At 36.6% G+C, this 18,236-nt stretch overlaps 1 long non-coding RNA gene across 1 annotated transcript in view; it reads left to right on the forward strand.

Moving 5' to 3' along the window:
* Window positions 1-11,046, forward strand: part of LOC133818524 (uncharacterized) — a 30,030-nt gene extending 18,984 nt beyond the window's left edge. The window contains exon 2 of the long non-coding RNA XR_009885929.1: window positions 10,509-11,046. This is a non-coding gene — a long non-coding RNA (uncharacterized LOC133818524). The remainder of the gene's footprint in view (window positions 1-10,508) is intronic.
* Window positions 11,047-18,236: the final 7,190 nt, after the last annotated feature.

An 18,236-nucleotide genomic window follows, 5' to 3' on the forward strand; every position in this document is an offset into this window, starting at 1 on the left:
ATAAAAAAGGCCAACCTTTCGAGCACAAAGAACACCTCTATTAATCAAAAAGGAAGTAGGTCGAAAGTCGAGAATGCCAAGGACTCGTCTACCAAAGATAAGCCTCTGCAGGTTGAAAAGAAACTGAGCCTAACATTACGTGGGCTGCCCTTATCAATTAGCATGTCACCCCTATTCCAGCTCCCCTAACCTCTCTAACTTTAGCCTTGGAATTCCTAGAGTCACATTATAATGAAGATTGTTCCCTAGGTACAAAGGTCACGGACTGGGTGAAGATGTTTAAGACGAAGGTGCTCGAGGTTCTCCTTGACGATGCTTCTTAAACCTTTGTGTTTTAGGGTATCGACTTGGCATTGACTATAAGTGCCTCTGATTCATAATTATATATATCAACTCCTAAGAATCATTTCTTAACCGCTTTGATGTAGTTCATGCTCGCTTGTATAAAATATGAGGAAAGGGCACATGCAAGACTCCACGAGGCTCAAGCAAAGCTACAAGATGCTGGGGATTTATGGCTTATACTTTCTAATCCAACAATGAATAATGGGAACTAATTCAATATTTGAAACCCTAGAGACTAATCAAGAACTATATTCAAAGTATGAATGCAAATCTTGATAATTAAAGAGCCATATTCAAAGTAAGAATGCAAATCTTGATAATTAAAGAACCATATTAAAAGTATGAATGCAAATCTTGATAATTAAATAACCATATTCAAAGTATGAATGCTAGTAAACACGAGAGTTAGAGAGATAGATGGTTTAAGAAAGAGAGAGAGAAAGAGAGGTGAGTGATCAATTCACCAATTAACTCAAATGAACCCTTTAAATAGTATAGGAACCTCATTGGACTGAACTAATGAAATTAGAGCTTTTTAATTTTAATTTTGGATCCAAGAAAATGTCTCCTGACACTAGGCAGTGCGTCACCTAGTACCAGGTGACATGCTGCCTGGATGCTTGATCCACAAATGAGCGACGCGTCGCCTCCTAGAGGAAACTCATCACCGATGTCTCTAACTTTTCACTCCAAAACGTGTTTCAAAACATCCCTAAATGCTCCCAAACTTTTTGGGTACTCTTATATACTCCAAATAAACACTTTGGACCCAAAAATATGATTTGTAAATGCCTATACCACAAGTCAATTATGACATGTTGACTTTACTGAAACTGCTATGGTTTTAACACCTCTTCGTGTTTAACCAATTTCATTATATATTTAACCAATCATAACAATCCCCCACTTGGTTAAATACATCATTTTTCTCTAGCCTGAACGATATTTGTGCATAAAGTTAAGTATCTTTTGGGTTTGAACTTTAACTTAGTGAAAATACTATAAAGCTTTATCGAAATGCTAAGGTATAATTAAAAGATTGAATCTAACATTGATAAAACCAGTAGTATCACACACACCTCTACCTGATTACTCATGTCTTTCCCAATTTGCGTGCTCAAAATTTTTTATGGCCTTATGCTTATCCATTCATGAACCATCTCGACAGAAAACTCATACTCTCTTGAGAGACGTCTCCACCTCTAGGTTTACACAGGTGAAATTCTTACAACATCTTTGCTACATTTAGAGATGCGTGTTGCTCTTCAAATGAATTTCATTAAAATCCCTAGGCATAAACCTCACTCGATAGCAACCAACATTAACCATCCTTGGATGAAACTCATGACTATGTTAGTGTTGAAACTATTCACTCAATGACTTGTTCTTACCCATTGGACTCTTGCCCTTGATGTATACAAGTTTGGAGTTGGGTTGCCATCATTGATGAATATATTATTCTAGGAGTTTCAGTCCCATTTCTTTTGAAGTGGAACTTACTAACCTCTTTGCAAGAGGTTTTGTAAATAGATCCACTAAGTTCTCACTTGTGTTAGTATATGAGATCGATATGATTCATCCTCGAATCAATTGTCTCACAAGCTCATGTCTTAGACTTATATGTCTAGACTTCCATTATAAGCTCTAGTTAATGTGGCTTGTCTGTCACCATTGGGATATTCCTCATGAAATCCCTAAGCAACTTGAGTATTTCTAGAAAGATTACAACACTTGCAATAAATTACAAAATAAAACTAATGCATCATGTAGAATCTCCATCTCAATCTTTTGGGCCTTCTATTATTTTTATGCCATCAAGCCCAATTTTGAATTATAATTGACTTCAATAATTTTTTAACAATCTTGTAAAAATATTGAACTTGGCTAATTATAGCCCAATTTGTCATTTAGGCCCATTTTGAACTTAGGCCACTTAATTCAAAATTTAATTAGAATTTTCAAATTCCAATTAAAAATTTGGGCCAATCCCACAAATTCAAGGAAACAACTAGCCACCCTAGGACTCGAGTAAGGAGCCAGATGGTGGGAATTTGCAACAACGGGCTCGGCTTGGTACGGGCAGCTCAGAGCCACCTACACACCAAGCTGCCAAGGCAGGTGCGCAAGAGGCACTAAGTAGGCATGGGTCAGGCAGATGGGGGGTGCGGGTAGCGCAGATAGGCAAACGAGGCCCGCACGCATGCGGGGGAGGTGCGCAGGTAGGTGCAAGCAGATGCGGGTGCAGGGGCATGAGCAGCTTGGTGCGCTCAGGCTTAGGGTGCCAAGAGGACTTTAGAATATTCCACCTCTAGTCTCTTTGGAATACCCTACAAACATGCACATTTCGGTGTAAGATTCCAACTTTCCAGTCTTTCCTTTCAACATGCGTGCTGGACACCTCCAAATACGAAAATGGTGTAAACTAGGTTTAGTACCATTCTATAGTCATAACGTTGTATTCTAGATAGACTTGGATGGAACAACATTCAATATGTACATTGCACATTGAATTGCATAGCCCCAGAATGACAATGGCAATGTGAATAACTCATAATTGATCTAACCATCTCTAATAACGTCTTGTTCCTTCTTTTTGAAACACCATTTTGATGTGGCGTTCTAGTGCAATGAGTTGGGATTGAATTCCATGCTCATGCAAGTGGTCATTGAATTCATAATCCAAGTACTCTCCTCCTCTATCGGATTGAAGAACTTTCAGTGATTTACCTAATTTTTTTTTCAACTTCCGCTTGGAATTCTTTAAACTTTTCAAAAGTTTCAGATTTCCTTTGCATCAAATAGATGCAACCATATCTTGAATAATCATCAATAAAAGTAACGAAGTACTCAAACCCTCCTATCAATTCTACATTAAGTGGACCACACACATCATTGTGAACAAGTTGGAGTGGTTCTATGGCTCTAGAACCTTTAGCAAAGAAAAATCTTTTGCTCATCTTGCCTCCCAGATAGGATTCATAGACGGGAAGAGAACCAACAATTAATTCTCTTAAGGAACCCTCCTATCCAAACCAATATGCCCCAATCTCAAATCCATAGATATGTTTTACTGTCGAAATCAGTCTTTTGAAATGTAATATATCTTGGGTTAGCAACTTTAAACATTTCAGAGTTGTAGATTTATTGTTCTTTAGCCTTCAGTTTATATAGCCCATCATCGGATTTTATGTGATAGATTTCAATACTAGATCTCGTGATAACAATCAAATTATTATTGAAAGAAATATAAAAGCCTTGTTCAAGCAACATAGAAACAAAAAGTTTCTAGTTAATCCAGAAATAAAATAAACATTGTCCAAAACAAGAAATTTATTTTTATCAAATTCTAAATGGGCTATTCCAAGTGCTTTGGTAGAGACGACCTGACCACTTTCAACCCTCATAGTCACCTCCTCATCAACAGGCTCCCTCGAAGAACTAAGAATATGTAAAGAAAAACAAACATGGTTAGTGGCACCAAAATCAACAATCTAGGATGATGTATCATCATCCACTAAATAGGCTTCTAAAACATGTAAATCATATTTACCTTTCTTCTTCTCTTTTAGGTCTGAGAGATACTGAGGACACTTTCTCTTCCAATGACCCTCGACTCCACAATGAAACCATGTCCCCTTGGGCTACTTTTTCTTGAAGTTTTGTTATCCTTATTCTTTTTGTTGTCCTTGCCTTTAGATGACTTTTTAGGCTTCTTTTCCTTTTTGTCATTGTCATTTTCATTGGATTTCTTTCTCTTCTTATTTTTCCCTTTTGAAGAAGAAGGTTTAGAATCAGCAACAATTGCTTCTTCTACTTTTGTATTACTCTTGTTGAGTGATTCAAAAGTATGCAACTCATTTAACAACTGAGTTATATGTACTCCAACTTGTTCATAACATAGTTGGTAGTAAATGTGGAAAAAGCTAGTGTGAGTGATTCAAGTATCATGCTAACTGAGTCCTCTCATCAATGGTTGCTCCATGATCTTTCGCATCATGCATTGTATTGATCATGTTTAGAACATGTTCTCTGATAGAGACTCATTTCTTCATCTTCATGTTCATTATAGCGTCCCAAGTTTGCTAATAAGGCTTAGGGCCTTGCTTAGCGTGCTGGGAGGGCAATAATTGATTTAATTATGTTAATATGTGAATTTGGTGATTATGTAAATAGAAATGCATGTTTAGGTGAATTAAATATTCATGTGAGCCCCATTTGGTTATTAGGGGCATATTTGTAATTTTGGCCCGTTGAGGGCACAAATGTAATATTTGTGAATATTGTATTTGATACCACGAGTGAGTGGTAATATATTTGTGATGCATGATCCGAGACGATCCTAGGGAGCAGTTTAGTTAAATAGTCACAACGGGGTCGAATACCTGGCTTGGGAGGACCCTAGGGGTATTTTGGGAATGTTATATGTGTTCGGGAATTACCGGGTAACGGGTAGTATTTTAGCAATGATTTGGGCAGGTCGGGATTAAATGGGGATTTATAGGAACACTCGAGGAAATAGCGGGACTTTTCAATTGACGAAATTGCCCTTGGTATCACTTGAGGATTTAGATAGACTTAAGGGGCATTTTAGACTTTTGGCAAAGGGATACACAAGGTATAGGAAGCTGAGATTCTAGAGGGACTCATAAGGAACATAAGGAAAGAAACAAAAAAAGCTCTCAAGCTCTCTCTCTCAGTCGATTCTCACTCCCTCTCTTTGGTGCTTGAGAATTTTGGAGAAACCTTGAGGATTTAGGCTGGAGAATTGGTGGATTGGAAGCTTGAAGACTTGGGAAATCAGCTTAAGGTTGAGTACAATTGAAAGGTAAGCTCTTGGACTTGATCTTCATGTTGAATTCTGCTAGGATTAGAGGTTTGCATGGAAATGGATTCTAAGTATGATTTTGGATGTTATTGAGTGTATAAATTATTTCCGAGATTTGTTATGGAGTCTAGGTTGTGTGGAAGGGAAGTCTAGGCTTAATTTTGGGTTAACTTGGTGTTTGGGGTATGAAATTGAGGTTTAGGTTCAAGGAAACACATGAAATATTTTGATTTTTTGGATTTGGGGGCTAGGGCCGCGGCCCTGTTCTTTAGGCGCTGCGGCCCGTGTGTGTCGAAGAGGCTGGAAAGTCCCTGTAGCCTAGGCGCGCCCTGACGCAAGGTATAGCACGTCGTGGCCCATGTCCCTCAGCAGAGAGGCATTTTTCCTCTGACTTGAGTGCGCCGCGGCCCTTAAGGGGCTGGGCTGTGGCTCAAATGCAAAATAATGGCTGTCTGAAGGATTTTAGCTCGGGAACTCAAATGTTAAGGCTTGGGAAGGATTTTACAACCCAGTATGGTAGAATCCAAGGTCCCGGAGGCTAGATTTATATTCAGAAGTTATTTATTGGTTTAGAACTTGATGGATGGTTATTATGAATTTGTTGTGACTAGGTTTTCAACGAGGCTCAAGTTAGGGGACTGTGCTCGGGATTGCGGTGCTCAGATAGCTCGGAACACAGGTAAGAAAACGGTTGTACCTATAGAGCAGGGTGTGGCCTTATTGTTTGTATAGCAGGGTGTAGCCCTAATGATTGTATTGCAGGGCGTGGCCCTAATGTTTATATTAAGTATGTTTTTAATTATATGTTGATATTGTGCTATGTGATGCATATTTGTGAGTGAACGACGAAGGTTGAAAACCACAGGAAGCCGAGTACGACAAGGGGTCGCTAGGGCGAGACCCTCCTAGGGTATTGGAGCCACCTTCTCGGTGAAGACCGCGTACCCAGGACCTGGTAAGCGCCTGGGACGACGCCGGCCGCTATATGCTTAGCTCGTTGGCTATTTGTTATATATTGTGGGTTCTCATAGATATGTTATAAGTTTGTGTTGAGTTTTCTTGCTGGGCTTTGGCTCACAGGTGCTCTATGGTGCATGTAAGGGCAAGGGAAATGTCGACCAATCATGAGTACGGAAAGTGTGGAGCGACGGGTACATGTTCGGCCTGCCTGGCCGCCACGGCTAGGGCTATTTTTTGGAAAATATACTGTAATAGTTGTTTTGTCACCTAGGTCGACCATGTGTACATTTTGATCTGTAATGTATTTTCTAAACAATATTTTGGGACCCCAACTATAAAACTTTCTAAGATTTCAAAGAATAACCAAATATTTTTTTACTTAATGTCTTTAAATGACTTTTGTTTTAGTTTAGTCACACTTTTAACCTAAAACCTCGATTAGCGAGCTAATGCAACATTTCTAACTCACTTAGTAATGGCTCTAAGGAAGTAGGGCATTACAAATTGGTATTAGAGCGAGCCAAGGTTTATGGTTCCTAGAGATCGACCAAATATGTACGCTCGCTGCCAGTGACAAGCTCAACTCAGGGTTGGTTGGTAATTAATGAATGATATGCTTGATTGCTTGTCTAAAGTGCCCTGTTTGCCTGAATATTTAAATAGAGCATGATGAATGTGTTGACATATGCATGATGCTAGGGCATGGCCCCCTTGATTGTTGTATGCTATCTGTGATATGTGGATTTGCTGGTTTTGACTGGTTGATGAATTTGGGAGGTGGTTTTGGATGTTTATATCATGCCTGATAAGTGACGTCATTGATTGCAGGCATATTGTGGTAATGCCTTGGCAATCAATCAGACTCTGCGGCAATAGGGTTGAGGATGACAACTAGGGTCAGGAGCCTCCACTGGCCCCATCGAATTGACAACAATTATTTGCCGAGATAGAAGCTAGACTTCACTGAACAAAAGAAGAGCTTCGACAATTGAGGCAACAAGCCCTTCCTCAGGGCATTGGGTTACAGGTTCCACAGGATGTGGCACCAGTGCTAGCCCAGCCTGTTGTGGAGAATAGATGGGAGCCCTTGTATAAGAGGTTCAGCAAGCAACATCCTCCCACCTTCGAGGGTGGACTAGACCCAATGTGGGCAGAGCAACGAATGAACATGATTTCTTCCATCCTGGATTTCACGAGGGTGGAAGGGAATGAGAGGGTAGCTTGCGCCAGCTACATGTTAAGAGAAGATGCCCGCATTTGGTGGGATGTTGTGTCTCAAAGGAGGAACATTGCAGTTATGACATGGGAAGAGTTTAGAAACATTTTCAATGAGAAGTATTACAGTGTCGCAGTCCGAGCTGCAAAGGTAGATGAGTTTACCAACCTGACTCAGAATCGGATGATGGTTACTGAGTATGCTTTGAAGTTTGAACGGTTAGCAAAGTTTGTGCCAGATTTGGTGTCGACTGACATGGCATGAAGAGATCAGTTTGTGCAGGGATTGAATGTCATGATCGCTCGTGACATCAAGATAACTTTTGATTCGGGGACTACCACTTATGCACAGGTAGTGGACAAGGTCCTTACAACTGAGGGGGCCGAGAATTAGATATGGAGAGAGGGCGCTGCTAGGCGCGATGCTTGGAGGACGGTGCTACCTTTTATTGGATCTAGTCGGGGTAGTGGCCCTAGTGACTAGAAGAGAAAGGCCCCAAACTCTTTTGTTCCTCCTGGCTTAGATAGAAGGGTACGGGGTGCTTTCAGTGACCATCAGTGTGGAGGAGACAATTGGAGGAATTTCCCGGTGTGTCCTCGATGCAGATGACGACATGAGGGAGAATGTAGGATCAGGGCCTGCTTTACTTGTGGGAGCATCAGTCATTTGAGGAAGGACTACCCACAAGGCAGGAAGGAAGAGCTGAAACAGAGCGACAGTCTCACTCCTACCAGAGTATTTACCTTGACCCAGACTAAGGCTGGGGCTAGCCCCTCGGTCATGACAGGTCAGATTTGTAGTGCTTGTTCTTCTTTTACTGCATTGATTGACTCATGGGCTACTCATTCATTTGTTTTTGCTAGAGTGATAGATCAGCTGTGTAGACCTAGTGATTTGTATGCTAGGGGATTTCCGAATTTGTTGCCAATTGGGGAACTAGTGGTTTCTAGGAGATGGGTTAGAGCATTGCCATTAGAGATAGACAGTAGGGAATTGTCTATGGATCTGATTGAACTAGCAATTGATGACTTTGATATGATCCTAGGGATGGATTGATTATTGAAGTATGGGGCGACGATTGACTGCAAGCGCAGAATGGTGACCTTTCAACCGGAAGGGGAGGTACCCTTGTGTTCGTGGGGACAGTGAGTGGACTGCTAGTGCCCATGATTTCGGCCCTGAAGGCTATAGACCTGATGCAAGAGGGATGCATAGGATTCCTAGCAAATATTGTGGATACTACTAGAGTTGTTTCGGTTGGACCGGAGGAGACCAAACTAGTATGTGAGTTTCTTGATTTGTTCCCCGCAGACTTGCCAGGGTTGCCGCCACACCGAGAGATCGAGTTTGTTATAGAGTTGGCGCCAGGGGCGAAGCCAGTATCTAGGACACCTTATAGAATGGCTCTGACAGAGTTGAAGGAACTGAAGATTCATTTGCAAGAGTTACTGGATTTTGGATTCATCAGACCGAGTTATTCGCCATGGGGTACTCCAATGTTGTTCATCAAAAAGAAGGATGGATCCTTAAGGATGTGTATTAACTACAGAGAGCTGAACAAGTTGATCATTATGATTATTAAATTGCTTCACTAAATGACTTCATGGAAAAAATTTCAATTTATTCACATAACCACTTGTGAATCCCAACTTCTAAGTCTTTGATTTTGTACAATCAACCATATACAGAGTATAACAAGTGTTAAAATGATAGAAATAAGAGATTTTTTCATAAATATGGCTTTTTAGCCATTATTGTGCAATAATATGGGAATTAAACTTTCCCTAATTTGTATGGAAAAATCTAATCAACAAAATCTTAGTTTATGGGAAAACTAACTACATATGACAATTGAAATTTAAACAAAGACACATCAACACAAGCAGGGTTAAAATCATAATTAACAACACAACACTCCTCAAAATCAATCAAACCCATATGTCATGACTCTCTGCAAATATGACGTGACTCTGTGCAATCTCTTCTTCCATCTCCGGCTTCCTTCTTTGGTGATACCTTTCTTCTTTGGCGACAACCTCATCTCAGAAACAAAAGCTATATTACGACCTCATCTCAGGCAAAAACACTTAAAGAAAATATGATCACTTTTGCAAGAAAATTAGTGATAATCTTCAACAAAAATCAACTCAAATTCTAGCAATCTTCCAATCAGTTCTGCTGCAATCTTTGGCATTTCTGACGACTTTCATCTCTGGTATACAATCAAGAAACAAGGTCTCCAAAAAGCGACTACTATGTCAATTCTATTCTATTGTCATTTTCTTCTATTTCAAAATATTAATTTCCTAAATCTTCTACATAAAGCTATTTTGTTTGCATACAAATTCGAAATTATTTTTGAACTATTATCTTGAATATAATGATAATGATGATCATCATAATGTCCTTTCTAGAAACAAAAACAATTTATAAACTAAAAAATTGAAAAAAATTATTTAAACATACTGATATATGTACATTGATTGAAAAAAATAGACAAAAACACAAGAACTCTGAAAATTTTAGATTTTAATTTGTCTTTTCAATAAAGTATCATTTGATATTGGTGTGAATTTTAATTGCCAAAACATTAAGTAACAACAAGGTAACCAGTTACCTAGAAAATCAATCAATATGTTCAATTAAGTGTTCATTAGGGTATGTGATTACAGATTAACGTAACCAACTACCTTAATATATTCAATTCTATTCTATTGTCATCTTTCTTCTATTTCAAAACTATTAATTTCCTAATCTTCTACATAAATCTATTTTATTTGCATACAAATTCGAAATTATTTTTGAACTATTATCTTGAATATAATCATAATAATGATGATCATGACGTGCTTTCTAAAAACACAAACAATTTATAAACTAAAAATTTGAATTTTTTTACTGATATATGTACATTGGTTGACTAAAAATAGACAAAAAACAAGAACTCTGAAAATTTTAGATTTTAATTTTCTTTTCAATAAAAAAATCATTTGATATTGGTGTGAATTTTAACTGTCAAAACATTCAGTAACAACAAGATAACCAGTTTCCTTGACAAGCAGTCAATATATTCAATTAAGTGTTTAAGTAGGGTATGTGATTATAGAATAAGGTAACAAGTTACAACCAACTAACTCTTTAAAAAATTGCCAAATTTTGCAGGTATGGTCAATACTACTTGTTTAGTTCAATTTGGAGGCAAGTGGAATGAAAAAAACGAGTACGTAGGGTACACAATGACTGAGATATTAATTCCACCAAATTGTTCTCTTGACAACTTGGTAAATTTGATAAAAAAAAATGAGATAAAGGATACAAGAGCAACTATTGAAGTTTCTTATCAAGTTGCCAAAGGAACAACACCAATGAAGTTGGAAACAGACAACTTATTCTTGTTCTACATGGAAATAAAGAAAAAAGTTGTTGCAATAATAACAGACTTACCATTGTGTGTTACTATAGTTCAAGAATCATGCAATGAAAATAACATTTTTCTAATAACAAATCAGAAACGCTATTAGAAAGAGGAAGACTTGCAGAAATGCTCCAATTGAGAAGACAAACAAGTAGAAAAAACAAAAGACATAGCACATTTCACATCAAAACAAACCTATCATAGCTTTATTTATTAAAGGAATGGCTTTCATATTCATCAATTGTTGTTTGTTTCAAATTCAAATACATTGATTGATTACACAAACTTATAAATTCCTTTTAGACTAAATTGTTGAGTTTTTTGTTGCTTGTTATCTATCTATGCCACCAACACCAATAAACACATGCATTTTAAAAATTAAACACAACATTCTAGATAACTGGTTACCAAAGTAATTAATTACCCATTGAAATATAAGATGAAGACAAAGCTGGGTGCATGGTTACCATTAAAACATTCTTTAAAACTTAGGAAATATATACAAAACAACACAGGTGCTTTAAAAAGTGAAATATATATAATATATATAAGTGGAAATTACAAGAAAATGGTCACTTTAATCTAACAATTGCTTAAAAAAATTTTAGGGATAACAAAATCATCAACCATTAAAATATTCCTGAAAAAAAAACTTAATAAAAATAGACAAAACAAAACATATATAAAATAGATGGAGAACACAAAAAAGATCAAATGATATATAAAATAGTCTTAAGTAACAAAACAAAACTTAATAAAAATAGACAAAACAAAACATATATAAAATAGATGGAGAACACAAAAAAGATCAATTGATATATAAAATAGTCTTAAGTAACAAATGTCTTACAAAAGTAGCAGTTTAAAATAGATAAGTATGCAACTAAATATTGGTCATCATTTTCAAAAGTCAAATATCATTTCCAAAAGCTAAACTGGTCTAGAACATAAACAAAATAAAAAAAGTCAAATATCACTTCCAAAAGCTTCATAAATAATCTATGCAACAATCTTCCTCATCTTATGCCTCTTCTCCAAAAGCTTATCATTGAACTCATCATTAGTCAAATATCATTCTTCTTGTTTCTTCTTCTTATGAAAATACAAACTAACAAGCAATGTCTTGGCGAAGCAACAGAGCATCAAATTCTTTTGGCATCTAAAAGGAGTTCTTCTAAACATAGCTTTCTACTTCTTTGTGAAAACTTTATTCAAATCATCTATAACCTCATGTTTATTCCATTGTTGAACCTTACTTCCAAACTGAAACTCTACTTTGATCATATAATGCACAGCTTGCAAAAAAAACACACACACACACACACACACAACTACCACAAAAAAAAAAAATGAAAATTAAAATAACTAATAATTACAAGGGAAACTAGTTACTTTAAAAGTTAACCAGCTACATTACAAACTATGCAAAACAAAAACAAATCAAATATAAAACAAAAACACTTAAAAATCACAAATAAAACTGATTACATAGAAAAATTAGAAACAAGCAAACACAAAAAAGAAACCAGATACTTACCAAAGTAACGAGATACCTTGGAAATCAAATAACACATGAAAAAACATACACAACTAGGGTAACCAGTTGCCTATAGATTTATCAATCATTATAAACAAACACACACAAAATAAGCTACATTGCAACCTATGCAAGGCAAACACAGCTAGGGTAACCAGTTACCTGTAGATTTAACAATCATTATAAACAAACACACACAAAATAAGCTACATTGCAACCTATGCAAGGGAAACACAGCTAGGGTAACCCGTTACTTGTCGATTAAATAAAACATGAAAAAACATACACAGCTAGGGTAACCAGTTACATGTAGATCTAACAATCATTATAAACAAACACACAAAATAAGCTACATTGCAACATATGCAAGGCAAACTCAGCTAGGGTAACCAGTTACCTATAGATTTAACAATCATTATAAACACACACACACACAAAAATAAGCTACATTGCAACCTATACAAGCCAAACACAACTAGGGTAACCATTTACTTGTCGATTAAACAACACATGAAAAATCATACACAGCTAGGGTAACCAGTTACTTATAGATCTAACAATCATTATAAACAATCACAAACATAGCTAGGGTAACCAGTTACTTGTAGATTAAACAAGACATGAAAAAATATACACAACTAGGGTAACCAGTTACTTGTAGATTAAACATCACATGAAAAAGCATACACAACTAGGGTAACCAGTTACTTATAGATCTAACAAGCTACATTGCAACCTATACAAGGCATCCACAAATCAACTATAAAAATAGGTTAACTTAAAATCACAAATAAAATGATTACTTAACATTGTTATTATTAGAAACAGACACTTTTTTAAACAAATAACCAGTTACTTATCAAAGTAACCAGTTACTTATCAAAGTAACCAGTTACATTAACAATTAAACAACACATTTAAAATACGAATAATCTCAAAGTAACCAATTACCTATAACAAACAAAAACATGAAAAAAAAGCAAAATAAACAACAACAAAAAAAACAGTAACCAGTTACTGAGCATATAAAAATTCATTAACTATAAATAAACTAAACAACAAACTAAGTAATAAAACAACATTAAAAACATGAAAATGAAGAACTAAAATACTTGACTGTTAGTGTCGTCAATAATAACAGGTCCACGGGGCTTCAATCCTCCCCCAGGACTTCGAGGAGAACGTTGCAATTTTACTGACGGTCCAGCCTTATCAGTGGACTTAGAAGGACCAACATACCCCCTTTTGAACCATTTCTACACAAACACAAAACACAAAAAAATCTCAATCATTGAAGTGAAATAAAAACATACTACATAGGTATAACATGTCAAACCTATTATCCTTATTCTAAATCCCAGATAATGTCGTAGACAAGATTTAACAAAGAAATTGAAATTGTTGATTGAGTTAAAAAAAAGAGACAGGAAAATGTGATATTGGCATTTACCCCAAATAACGTATACAATGAACTTGCTAGGTATCTACATGACAAGAAGCAAGGTCCTCAAATTAGAAGTAAAGAATCACACTGAATATGAACCAAACGTTTGTGCTTAATTCATGCAAGGCAACATATCAGTAGATAGCATTTTTCACAGCAAAAATAGTTGACACTAGCAAAGCTACATAAATATCCTTAGGTCAGGTCAATTCATAACGAATTACTAATTCACTCTCCAACACATCAATTAAGAATATCACATACTAGGTCACAAACTTAACAAATGGCACATATTCGTTTAACAAAACTGGACTATATAACAAATAAAATACACTGTCATGAATATCGTACACATATACTTTACTCATTATGCAAAATCAACCGTTCATTTGAAATACTAACTACACAAAATGACAACTAACACAATTCAAACAATAACGCACCGATCGCCTCCAACCACCGCACTTACCTCCTTCCGCCTCCATTCACAAAGTTGCTGCAAAGATCAGGACACGCCACAGCTCGCCGACCTTGACACTACATCGTTTGCCTCCAACCAACGCCGTTTGCCAAGCTGCTGCAAAGATCGGGACACGCCGTTCGCCCAGCCGTTGGAGAAGAAGAAAGGTCAAAACCCTTTCAGTGAAATTGAAAAAAGTGAGTGAAAAAAGTAAAAAGTAAACTTGATAATATTAAAACTAATATAAAATCAAATTAAAAATAGATAAATAAAAAAAATCTGAAATGTTAACTTTTGCCACATAATAAATTAAGTTAAAATAGGTAAAATAAATGAATACAAAATTACATAATTACCCTTCTACATTTATAGATATCATTAGAAATCAAAATATGGCACAATAAGGATTTGTTACAAAAATATGGGAAAAAAATCCCATAGAATTGAATAAAAGTTATAAAAAGCCATAAAACAATACTTGTAAAAAAAAAGCCATATTTTTGAAAGCTTTATTAAAAGACTCATATAAAATGTAATTTCTACTGGAAATAATAAAGATGATAATGATTGCTCATTACCTATTTAATCTTATCTAATATGATTATACTCCATTTCTAAAATACTAATTTTTCTTAGCATTCTAGTTGTATGTGAGTTGGGTTTGAATTCCAAGTTCACAAGCAAATTACTTGAATTCCAAATTCTAATTTAGACTTCCTTTTGATCAGATCAAATAAGTCTCTAAGTGACTTTACTTTGAATGTTGCATAAAAATTTCTAGAATTTTTCTTTGCATTCAATCAAAGTTGAAACATATCTAAAATAGATATCAATCAATATTGACTTACTATTTATTATTTCCTTTAGCTTTGAACATTAAAAGGTTCAACATAAATATCTATGTATTAGCTAAACAATTATGTGATTTTTGAGCCTTTATTAGAGAAATGTCCTTTGATTAATTTTAATTAACAGACTAAATAAACAGGGAGAGAACCATTGAATGGTTGCAATAAAAGGCCGTCTTTTATTTGTTTTATGTGTCTAATTAATTACAAACCAATCTCAAAAAATAATTCACATATATGTTTCACTTAATTGGGGTTGGAATAAAAATGTCTAAATTAAATCTATGATTTGTACAATAATGAACAATTCATAATTATCATTTATACTCGTTGATGAAATAAGTGGAGCAAGTATATTTCAAAAAATAACAACTGAATTTATTATTTAAAAGAAATACTAAACTTGTTCATTCATCAAATAAGGAATCTAAAAACATAGATTCTAGAAAAAGAACTTATTAATTTCTTTCATAATGAAAATCGACTATTTCAAAATGAAAAAAATTTAAATTGTTTTAAACTAAACAAAATAAATTTATAAACTAATCTTTTCTTTATTAATTTGTCTTCATCATTTCTTTTTCGCTTTGGTATTGTGGATGCCAAAAATCCACTAAGAAAAAAAATCCCCAGTACATGGTTAAAATACAAGGCTAAAGGACACTTAGTCACATTATCAGGCTCAGACCTATAAATCTTGTGAAACCGGGAGATTTTCTGTAACGCCCTGGCTAGCCAAGACCGTTACACTGTGTGTTTATAAAGTGCCAGACTTGCTAATCAAGTCATTAAAGTAAAAGCGTGTTACTGAAATAGTAGAGGAACTAGGGTTAAAAGTGTTTTGGTCTCAAAAGTACGTTTTCATTACTAAACATTGTTTATGTACATGGGATCCCAAAATTGACAGTTTAAAAGCCATTTACAAAAGTTACAACGTTTAGATACATCAACTGGCCATACTAAGGCAAAAGCGAGCTGATAGGTAATCTCTGTCCTGACACACTTCTCGACCGTGGTGATCGAACGGCTGGCTATGTACATTTCACCTCGGAGCTCTCCACCTCAGGCCTGGTCCAGCTTGCCCTTGCCCTTACCTGCACCACGAAGCACCCGTGAGCCAAGGCCCAGCAAGAAAACATAGAAACAACAGAGCATGAACAACTAGCAACAAATGAATTACACTTATAGCATCTTATCAACTCAAGTGTATCATCAATCAAGTATTTCATATACTAAGCATCTCATCAAATACATAATGCACAGACGATAACCAGGGCTAGCGCTCACAGGCAGCTCCCTCTGTTATCCTTTTATTTCCGGCACTCAATGGCCAATTCGCGCTCCGTGCGCTAAACTCATGAACGGTACTCTTAGACCGCTTATACGTGTCCCTTGGCATAATACCAACGATGACACAATACAACTTTCGGGAGCACTTAGTCCCAATCACAACCATACATTCGGGTGCAGTTTTCTTACCTTTCAATTCAATAGCTTTAATCCTTTGACACCTTGAGCACGATCCCACTCGAGCCCTAGCGCTCACCTAAACACAATCATGGCCAAAGTCAACATCAACCCTCAAGTTCAAAACCTAGCCCCGGGGCCAATCCCGAGCCCCCGGGATGACCTAGTTCCACCAAACAAGGTGGTGGAACCAAACCCCAAACCTTAGGTCAAAAACCCTTGCAAATTACCCTAAAATCCCCTTCAGAAGGTAGGGTAGCGCTACAGCGCTCTTGGGAGGGCGCTATAGCGCTACAGACAGAAGCCAAAACCCTTCCAGCAAAATGGCCTAGCGCTACAGCGCCCAAAGGCTAGCGCTGTAGCGCTAGTCACAGACAGCCCAACACCCAAAATTTCCCTTATGCGATTTTCTCGAGCCAACCTCAACCAAACCTCTTCCAACTCTTACCCAAACTTAAAAACAACCTCATGACCACACTCCACTCATCCCAAACACCCTAACCATCTAAAATCCAAGCACATGCAATCACAAACTCAAAATTCACCATAGCCACCTCCAAACTCTAAAACCCAACATAAACCAGCTGAACATCAGAACTAAAGCTTAGAATTCATACCTTTGATAGAATTTCGCCCACAAGCTATCCCTAGGCTCCCTTGGCTTGCTACTCCTCAGCCCTAAGCCTGAATTCCCCAAAGTTCCATTCAATTCAATTCAAGCACCACAACTTAAAAACCAGAAACAGAAATGGATGAACTCTAGAACCTTACCTCAAGTGTTGGTGAAACCCTGCTAAACCTCTGTCAATTCCTTAGTCTTAGGTCAAGATCCTTGATGTTTAGTTATCCCAGCTCTCCTCTAAGCTTTACTCCAGAAATTCTCAAGAAACAGATGAAGGAAAGTGTAAACCGACTTTAGAGAAACTCTCTCTGTTTTCCCTCTTCCTTTTCCCTTCTTTTTCAGACTTCCTTGATATTCTATAAATTCCACTAACTTAAAACCTCAGTAATACCCATCCTTAAGAGTCCAATGACCTTTATGCCCTCCCAATTAACTCTAATCCTTTAGTCCACTTAAGGGCATTTTAGTCATTTTACCTAATTCCCGCTACTTCCTCGAATGTCTCTATTATTTCCCGCTTAATTCCCGATACCTAATTAATCACCAATAGCATTCCTCAATGTTACAATAATCTCCAGCTCATCCACTAAATTCCCATTTACACCCGTGAGCTCACCCCGAGCCGGGTATAAATCCCCGCTATGACTTTTCCGCTACTTAGCTCATTAGGATCGTCTCGAGTCACAGATCGCAGATATATCCACATAATAATGTGGTCTCAACAATTATCACATATATCAAAGCAGTTATGCCCTTAATGGCCAAAATTACGATTATGCCCTTCTACCCTAATCTGGGCCTACATGCATACAAACGTGCATAGTCATGCATCTCAAGTACTCAAGTAACCATATAACATGCTTTAAATCATAATTATACATCTTAATCACTAAAATCACACGCAATCTCCATTATGCCCTCCAGGCATGCTAATCAAGGCCCTTAAGCCTTATTAGCGAATTTGGGTCGTTACATTTTCCCAAGGGAAGCATCACCTTGTGAGCCATGAAGTATGGCCTTTGTGGATGCTCAATATTCCATGCTTGTAAAAGATCCAAGGCACATGCTAAGGTCACATAAAGGCCTAAATACATGTC

This window comes from Humulus lupulus, chromosome 2, assembly GCF_963169125.1.
Source record: "Humulus lupulus chromosome 2, drHumLupu1.1, whole genome shotgun sequence".
NCBI classification, from domain to species: Eukaryota; Viridiplantae; Streptophyta; class Magnoliopsida; order Rosales; family Cannabaceae; genus Humulus; species Humulus lupulus.